At 43.4% G+C, this 9,966-nt stretch overlaps 1 long non-coding RNA gene across 1 annotated transcript; it reads right to left on the bottom strand.

Moving 5' to 3' along the window:
* Nucleotides 1–1,497: 1,497 nt before the first annotated feature.
* On the bottom strand, nucleotides 1,498–4,452 carry LOC134399570 (uncharacterized). The gene is made up of 3 exons (XR_010025507.1): nucleotides 4,390–4,452; nucleotides 2,620–2,696; nucleotides 1,498–1,573 (listed from the first exon to the last, which is right to left on the bottom strand). It is a non-coding gene; the product is annotated as an uncharacterized LOC134399570 (long non-coding RNA).
* Between the last annotated feature and the right edge of the window lie 5,514 nt (nucleotides 4,453–9,966).

The raw sequence follows: 9,966 nt of genomic DNA, 5'->3' as shown, positions 1-9,966 counted from the left end.
ATGATAGAAATATTAGATCTGTTGGATTGACATCAGGTCTTGTTATACATTTGTGAATTACAAAACTGAGAGCACTCTTCAAATACTTGAAAGGTTGTCACACAGAGGAGAGCCAGGATCTCTTCTTGATCATCCCAGAGTGCAGGACATGAAATAATGGGCTCAAGTTACAGGAAGCCAGATTCTAGCTGGACATCAGGAAAAAATGCCTGACTATTAGAGCAGTATGACACTGGAACCAATTACCTAGGGAGGTCATGGGCTCTCCCACACTAGAGGCATTCAAGAGGCAGCTGGACAGCCATCTGTCAAGGATGCTTTAAGGTGGATTCATGCATTGAGCAGGGAGTTGGACTCGATGGCCTTATAGGCACCTTCCAACTCTACTATTCTATGACTTATGAACTGACACATTTTTAGTTCTGGCGGTATCACTAGTCATAGCCTTCCAGAACTAAAAGAAATAATATTCAAGGTGCAAAAATGTTTTAAACTGGGCATATGACAATGGAAACAACCTATACATATAGATTGATCCTACGTCCATCCTATGTCAAGCTCTAAATGGTTGTGATTTGTGTTACCCTGCAAAAAACTGTAATTAAGTATCATAACACGTAAGTCATGTTTAGTGATTATGCTGAAGTTTGGAATTAAGGGGCTCTGAGTACAAACTCTCTCCACTTCAGAACTTCCAAGCTAATTGGAAGACAGGCCCAACCCTTTCTGAAGTCTGGACTCAGTTTATTATTAGGTTGGTTCCAGCATATCAGCTCTCCTTGCTGCAGCAGTTGTCTCCTTCCATTTCCTATTCTGGTGGTGTTGGCAGAAGCAGTGATGAGAACAGCAACTACTTCAAACTCCTTTAGGCGCTTAGATGTATAATTCGTAGGGATACTTGTGTTCAGGAGCCCTACTGTCAGGTATTCTGAGTACTATAATTCCTAGAAAATATAATACTATGGAAACTTGACACCCTAGAAAATGCTGCCTCATTCTAGGGCTTAATCAAGGCCACTGCAGTCATTTTTGCCATCACCACCAGGTACGTTTCAGCAATAGAGGCAGCAGGGTAGGTTCACAAAGGGATTCAGTAGAGTTCTAAGTATGTCTTCAGTAGAGTTCTAAGTATCACTTTTCCAGAGTCTGAGCCTGAAAGTTGCAGGTTCAAGGGTCTAAGAGTTCCAAGGTGGTCAGCACAAACAGGGATCAGGCAAAAGGCAAGGTCTCAGCAGTCCATTATTTATTTATTTATTTATTTATTTATTTATTTATTTATTTATTTCCATGACCCAGGCAACAAGGTCTCATGGCAACACAGCAGGCAATGGGCAGGCAGAAGGAAAGTTGGAGTTCAGTCCAGAAGTACTCATGCCAGGAATCAGTCAAGGAAGCAGTCTGGAGTCAAAACCAGGGAAGCTGGGTTCAGGAAGGTCTGGTCGACGTTGTTTCCAGCAACTCCCTCAGCCTTGCCCTAGTGTTTTTATGCAGAGACTGTCAAAGCCACAGTCATGCTTCAGTTCTGAGGGGTTGGTGACTGCAGATGAAAAGCTCTTCTTTGTGAGCATGCCTCCTATGTAGACAAGGTATGAGAACGTTCGTGTGACTGAACAATAAAAAGGGCCTGGTGACATGGTGACGGCTACTATCCACCCCTGCAGGGTGACAGACCCATTAAGATGGTCTGCCCTCAAAGGCTGATGGATCCTCTTGGATTCCAGAAAGCCTTAGCGGATTCTATGGCTGGTATAGTCAACGATCCTATAGAAGCCCTGGTCAATAGATGGAATCAAGATCTGACTAGGGCTATCAACATGATCGACCTGAAACATCCTCCCCAACCCACTTCTAACTGGGCACCCTCATATACAGAAGATCTCAGGGAATTGAAACGGGAAGGACAATGACTGAAGCACCAATGGCAGAAAACTCGACTCATATCTAATGAGTCAAGTTTGGCAATACATGCAGCAAAGAAAGTTTTCTTGTCTGCACGCATTGTGTCTGTGAATTTGCATCCAGCAGAACTGTTCAGGGTGGTGAGGAGTCTAACTCAGGCACCTCCCCCACTGAACCCAATTTTAGAGCCTTCGGTAGTTCGCTGTGTTGCCTTTAATGATCATTTCACAGATAAAATCTCTCAGATAAGAGTCAACTTAGACACTGGGTTGCTGTGGAAGGAGAGGGATGGAGGCTGGAGAGGCGTGGGAATACTTTGTAGGCCAGCCTCTCCAGTCCCCTCCCCTTTCCACCCACAGAAATGCCCCCTTTAGCTCCTCTCTGTGGTTGCTTTTGTGACCTTGGAGAGGCAGACAGAGTGGTTCTCTCTGCTCTTGGCTGTGAGGGGGAAGGGGAGTGGAGGGAAGTCCATAATCCTGGATCCGAGGTCAGAGCTCTGTCACTGAGCTTGGATCCAGGAATATGAGTTATCCTATGGCCCCTCAGACACTGTCTAGGGACCATAGGATGACTCCCTCCTAAACAATATTATGAACTGACAGATATTACGGTATATAAATTAAATAATATTATGAAATACCAAGTATTCAAAATAGGTTACCTAACCAAAGTGTAGAAAACACAGATAAACCAAGATAACAATCCATAGAATGTAGATACCTCCAGGGTATGTGAAAAGATTTTCTCATACTTTCTGCAGTACAATGAAACTTTAATGGAAAAGAGAGTCTTCTGACCTATGAAGAAGAAGGAGGAGGAGGAGGAGGGAGGAGGGAGGAGGGAAGAGGGAAGAGGGAGGAGTGTTATATGATGAGGCAAGCTTCCAGAGAAAATTATGATGAATCTTCACTAAGCTCTGATTCAAGTTGCAAAAATTATTAGACAGGAAATGGCTAATGTCTAAAATTATTAGACAGGAAATGACAGCATTTCTAATCGGTAATCTGAGAATGGCTGTTAAATTAAATCTATGCCCCAAGCAATGCTTGCTATTGTGAATAGGATTCTTTATGGCCCTTGAATTGAAATTTCTGAGATGATCATTCCCCATGCTTGCCAGCTTTCACAATATCAGTTCACAGCATCTTGTTTCTTGCAGGCCCAATACCAGCACGTGGACTACTTGAGAGCCCAGCAGGACAAGTACTGCTGCAGCTGGAAGCCTGCTGCAACCAACGATTCTTATATGGCTTAGGAACTGAGGGGACAGCTAGGCCCAATGGCAGTGCTGAGTGAAGCTCTGAGCCTGCATAGCCCACCTTAGTTCACTGGCACAGCCATATTAATTACAGTAATCCCACTCCACTTCCACCATTGCTGCTGCTGGGCAGCCAGTGGGGACTCAGCTTGGTGGCACTAAATGGATCTCCAAGCTCACATGCCTAAACTCACCAGAGCTACTATCTTAATTATCTCAGCCCAACTCCCAATATGAGTATGTAAGAGGCAGTGTAATTCTGTTGGTTGTGCCAGTTAGTGCCATGAAGTGTAGCATGAAGGCTTGAAAGTCCATTCAGCACTGCCTGCCCTCTGCCAGCCAACTAGCAAGCAGTGGGGGTAACCCCCATAATCTTGCCTTGGGCTCCGAAACTCTGGAGTTGGGCCTGGATTTTTGCAAACAAAGTTGCAACCCAACTAGGAGCACTAGACTGGCAGAGAACCAGAGTAATTGAGATGATCAACGTACAGAAAAAATGAAAAGTGGAATAAATTGTAGAGACCACTTAAAACTGGCCTGTCAATCTCAGATGAAACGAAGGTGGAAATCTCAGTCATCTTCACAAGTTATGAGGAAACCATAGAAATTCCTGGAGGAGAAGGCTATCAATGGCTACTAATCCTGATGTGGACTAGCCGGTGTGGATCAGTTTCTGGGGAACATGGATGGCAGGGTGCTGTTGCGCCCATGTCCTGCTTGTGAGCTCCTGGTCGACAGCTGGTTGGCCACTGTGTGAACAGAGTGCTGGACTAGATGGACCCTGTTCATTTTCCAAGGAATGGGTCCCTTCTAAGAGATCATTTCCCTCTTCCTCAGAATGACACCCTCCTCCTCCAAGACCCCCATTCTCCATGGTAACAGAGGAGCTGCCATCCAGGGATTTGTACACTGCAATTGGTCTCTGACGGTCTCATCCATCTCTCTGCTTCTCCAGGTCAGAACCCTTGGCCTCAAAGGAATGAACTTGTTCCATGAGCTCATTACATTGATCACACAACCATGACTTCTGTCCAGCTGGCAGATAGTCATATATGTGGCACTCAGTGCAATACACTGGACAGCCCCCACACCCTGCTGGCTTTCTACCTTCATTATATAGTACTAGTAGTAGTAGTAGTAGTAGTAGTGGGAAAACTAAGTTATTTACTAGGTAAAGGTGGGAAATTACTTTATAGTTATTTCTTTAGAGTTATCTGTTTACTCTTACCCACCTTCTACCTGGAGCATGTTCAGAGGAGGGCAACCAGGATGATCAGGGGTCTGGAAACAAAGCCCTATGAAGAGAGACTGAAAGAACTGGGCATGTTTAGCCTGGAGAAGAGAAGAATGAGGGGAGACATGATAGCACTCTTCAAATACTTAAAAGGTTGTCACACAGAGGAGGGCCAGGATCTCTTCTCGATCCTCCCAGAGTGCAGGACACGGAATAATGGACTCAAGTTAAAGGAAGCCAGATTCCAGCTGAACATCAGGAAAAACTTCCTGACTGTTAGAGCAGTGCGACAATGGAATCAGTTACCTAGGGAGGTTGTGGGCTCTCCCACACTAGAGGCCTTCAAGAGGCAGCTGGACAAGCATCTGTCGGGGATGCTTTAGGGTGGATTCCTGCATTGAGCAGGGGGTTGGACTCGATGGCCTTGTAGGCCCCTTCCAACTCTGCTATTCTATGATTCTATGAAGTAAGAGTCAGTTGCCCAGCCCTCCTCACTCTGTTACTAAACTCACATGGGTGCTTAGCTTGTTTGCGTGCTGAACTTTGTCACTGAGATGCTTCATCATGGGTCTCCTTGCGCTCAGAGAGTTTGTTCCCAGTATTCTAGCTGAGGTGTACACTCCCTTTTCCAACTGTCACCACAGGGCTGCTCAAGAACCATCCTGTCATAAGAAAAGAAGCTATCTGGGTTTTCATACCTTTTTTTTTTTTTGCCATGTACCTTGTCATTACAGCTTTTTAATATATAATTTTGAAGTGATACTTGTTTTTAATATTTTTTTGGGAAAGCAGAATATAAATACCTTAAATAAATAAGTCCTGCATTCTGCCAGTACACGCTAACATTCCCTAACTGGACAATTTCTTAACACTGAAATTGCTACAAAGAGTTTCAATGTCCAGCTCTGAATATTTCAGTTTCACCGTATTGGCATTAGTGCTTGGAGAAAGGTATATTTATTTATTTATTTATTACATTTTTATACCACCCAATAGCCGAAGCTCTCTGGGCGGTTCACAAAAATTAAAACCATAATAAAACAACCAACAGGCTAAAAACACAAATACAAAATACAGTATAAAAAGCTATGAGGTATGAGAAAAGTAATAATCATAAGCAAACTGTACTTGCAGAAAACGCTCCAGCTGTGTATGTACTCAGTTCTGAAAGTTTACATTACATTAACATTGAGCCACAAATTTCAAAATTGGGCTATAAATTGATGTGCAAATATCAGTCTCTGCATTACTCAAATACCACTTCCTATGGGAAGAAATGTTCCTTCTCTTTACCAGGTAGGATTAAGATTGACAACATTTTGCAAGAAAAATTTCATATGTAATTGAAGAATAGATGCAATTTAAAGCATTGGAATCTCTGTAACATTGTTTTTAAAGCCTTGATAACAGCATCTTTAATTTCTAGAAAATATTTACAAATCTGTAACACTAACATCTGGAGAAGGCTTGTGACCGCTAGTTATAGGAATCATTAAACACTAACATGTTTAGTAACTGGTTCAAAAGGAAGAGTGCCATCTAGTGTGTTTCTGATGCAATGTAATGTAGCATCTTATTTCATGTAGCATCCTTTTAGATGTCTTTCCTTCAAAACTGAGGGTAAATACGAGTTATCATGCATATTTTAACTGGTTTGATTTTCATTCGAACATAAAATATAATGAAAGGAAGAAAAAAACTTCAAAAAGTTGCAGGTTGAAAGCTTTGGGGGGGGTATAATTAAGGTAATAGTGATGCTGGTCCTTTTTCTTTCTTGCCCTCCTTCCCTCTTCATGGAATATTAATAATTTGAAGATAGAAAAATCAAGCTGGATATACCCTTCTCACCTTAAAAATACCTAGACAATGCAAATTTTTAAAAACACTTATTTATGAAGATAATGAAAACTGAGGTTGATGGGCGGACCCTGACACCAGAAGTTTAGTAATCTATCTTGGAATGCAATATTCAACCTACACCCAGTTAAGATTATGTGCTTCTACTGAAGTTGACAGATTAAAGAATGTGTCTTGGAGGTAAACTTGCAGCCTTGGAATCTTCACATTCTGTATAACTTACCACATTACCCTACCCCACACTATGAAAACCTGCACAGGGGGGGAAATGGAATTCCTCATTGTTGAGCAAGGTGGAACTATAGGAATGCATTTTGTTTTACTTTTGGGCTGCAAACCTATACTCATTTACCTGGGAGTAATCCCAGGTAAGTCAATGAGTCATACTTACGAGTATATATGTATAAAGTTACAATGTAAGGGTACTTGCAGACAAGACTTTAATTCTGCAGTCATCCTACCTCATCCACCAAATTTTACAGAAGGGTTGGATACCATTGTCTTCCATTTGCAATCCTCCCATGTTTTCCCACCATTTCTTCCTTCTTTTTTCTTACCACAGATTATCTATTAAGGAAAGAAAGACATAATAGCTGTGAGATGTCTTTTGATTGGTAGTACTAGGAACCATCACAGCTAGATACCTCACACCTATCCCCTCTTCTGGTTCTTCCTCCAACAAGATGATTCCTGACTGCTTTACCAGCTTATCCTCAGGTCTGTTACTGCTGCTGCTGCTGCTGAATGTCAGGTCAGCCCAAACCAAGATCTCCCTCATACATGATTTAATTGGGGATGAGAGGGCCAACCTGGTATGTATTACTGAGAACTGGGTAGGGAAACTGGGAGGGGTTAATCTCTCCCAGCTGTACTCTCCTGGGTACTTGGTGCAGCACCAACACTGACTTGAGGGACAGGATGGGGCAGAGATTGGTTGATGTGGTCTATAGGAATACTGTTTCCCTTTCTAACCTTCCTGTTCATCCCAATACTGATCTTGAGTGTCTGAATCTGTCCGTACCTGGAACAGATTAAGGATTCTGCTGGGATACAGCTCAACCTACCACCCATCAGAATCCCTGCCTGAGCTGATGGAGGTGGTCTTGGAGGGGGAGGGTTTTTGTGGTTTAACTGTTGTGAACTGTCCTGAGAACTTTGCTACTGGGTGGTATAGAAATGTAATAAATAAAAATAGCACCTTTAGGAACTGGCTGAGGAATGCTGGGAGCTGTAGGGTTTGTTTTGTTTTTTCTGTCTAAACATCCACAAGATTGCGCCTCTAGTTACTTCCCTCTGTGACAGTGCCAAGGTACAGTGGCCATATGCCCTACTTATTGGAGGGGAGTCCTCTATTGAAGGCATTCTCTATTTGAAAGGCTCTCCAGTCCAATACCAGTTTAAAGATAAAAACTCATGAGAACAGGGGGCCTTGAAGCTGCCTCAGTACTGAGCACCTGGAGAACACGGCTCCCTTAGTCACAATCTCTTCCCCCCAGCATCCCCCCTATGGTGAGATATATTGTATTTCTATTTACATTATAGCAATTATTTTCACCTATACATATAAATTAGCAAATGCAAATTTTATGCAAGTTTTTGCCTCCCCCTTCCCCCCTCTTTTTGTGGTGATATGTTTCCTCTTTTTTAACCATGCCTGTGTGGCTACGCTAGCAAAAGGGTAAAACTATTTTCAGCTAAACTCACCAACTGTACTCCTAGATAGCAGCAGCTTCAGTGCTGCAAATGAACTGCTTAGGGTAAGAAAATAGTAAAGGCATTTGAAAGGGGGGAAAGAATGTCTAAAATGAGCAAATATATACTCCTGATCAAAATAAGTATTTAACTAGGAAAAATGGACATTTTAATATGAATTAAATGTAAATATATGCAAAGTTATTGGTTATATTAGGCATAAAGTTCCAGGAAGTAACTCAATGTACTTACAATTTGTATTCACAGGTTGGGTTCATAAGTGGGGTTGAATGCCTGAGTGCTGATTGAATGGTGGAGGGGAGTGCTTGGATTGGCAGGCTGTGTGAGAGTGGGAGGAGCTGGAGAAATGTAGCTCTTTATATAGTCTGAGCTGACAGGAAGACAGTTAAGTAAAGGGGTAGCAATATATGAGAGAAGTGTATGATCTATGAGTAAGATATAGGATTCTGTGAAGAGAAGTGAAGTGTATGATTTTGTGAGAGGCAGATACTGACTAGGAAGGTTTGCTGTGGGTTTTTGTGCTTTAGAATAGATAGCAGAATTATATAGTGGAACCTTTTAAGAAAGAACTGATAGAAACTAGGGGTGTGCTCCGCTCCATTACGGATCCATGGATACAAAGCAGAGCGGGCTGATCCGGACCTCCGAAGCCCAGTTCTGGAGCGGATCGGGGGAGGTCTGGATCAGCTCGAAGCGGTTCGGAATGGTCTGAAGCGATTCGGACCACTCTGAAGCTTCGGAGCCGGGTAAGTGGGGAGGGGGGCTTACCTGGCTCCGCCGCCGCAGTCTGTGCGGCGACGGTAGAGCCAGGTAAGGGGGAGGGGGGCTTACCTGGGTCCGCCGTCTGCAGCTTCGGTCCATGTGGCGGCAGACGGAGGAGCCAGGTAAGGGGGGACAGGGCTTATTCGGTCCCCATTTTGTCCCCCCCTTCCCCACTTACCTGCCTCCGTTGTCTGCCGTGGAGGCAAGTAAGTGGGGAAGGTGGGGGCAAAATGGGGGCCGAATATCGTTCCGAACCTCTGGATCTGGTTCCGGAGCAGATTGGGGGAGGTCCAGATCAACCCAAAGCGGTTCGGGCCCGGTCCGGATCAGGATCCAAAGCAGTTTGGGTAGGGGGTGCACAACTCTAATAGAAACCAATACGCTTAGAACCTTGTAACCATACACATTTCAACTGAGGAAACCAATAAGCTTATGTAAACATATTTATTTATTTATTACATTTATATACCGCCCCATAGCCGAAGCTCTCTGGGTGGTTTACAAACCGCCCAGAGAGGAACTTACGTATGTTAATAAATTCTAATTACTTTCAAACAACTGGTGTAGTCTGTGGAGGAGTGACAGAGAAGAGAACAGTTAATGGTGGCAGAGGAATAGAAAGCTGAGGGCTAGGTTGCTGGGCTGTGGAGTGTAAAGAATAAATGCAAGAAAGGAGCAGCAGAAGTGGGCCTAAACCCTCACACACGTCATCAGCGCAGGGGGGGATTGAAGTGGTCCTGAGTGCTAGTGGCATGGATAGTCCTGACAGGTAGCTTGTGGGCATCTCAGGTGAAGGCAAGACATCACAGGTGCGGGCAGGACATCACAACTTCCTACTTTGAATCAACCAGAAACAGTATCAGAACCCCAATTATTACTAAATAAGGCTGCTTGTTTGACTTTCACTCCATAAAATACTGGCACCATACTATCTAAACATTTAGTCTGGTTAATGTCTAATGTAAGGTATTTTTAATATTTGTGATTATTAAATTCTTCAGGGAGCAGCTCCTGATCTTGAGCCAAAGACTGATCTCAGCCGCACCAGCCCAGCCTCTCTGTATTGCTCAATTTTGTTGTGTGTTGCAAAGCTTTGTGGCTCCACTATGTCCTGTTTCCAGTAGGTGGGGCTGTATGGTTTACTTTGCACTCACCATTGAAAATGAAACCCGTTAGAAAGCTTCCAACTGCTTCTCTCTACAAACAAGATTATGTGTTTCCTCTTCACTTAGTTTGCCCATTT

Source organism: Elgaria multicarinata, chromosome 5, assembly GCF_023053635.1.
Source record: "Elgaria multicarinata webbii isolate HBS135686 ecotype San Diego chromosome 5, rElgMul1.1.pri, whole genome shotgun sequence".
NCBI lineage: Eukaryota > Metazoa > Chordata > Lepidosauria > Squamata > Anguidae > Elgaria > Elgaria multicarinata.
The sequence above is the reverse complement of the archived record's forward strand: the minus strand, read 5'-3'. Positions and strand labels throughout refer to the sequence as shown.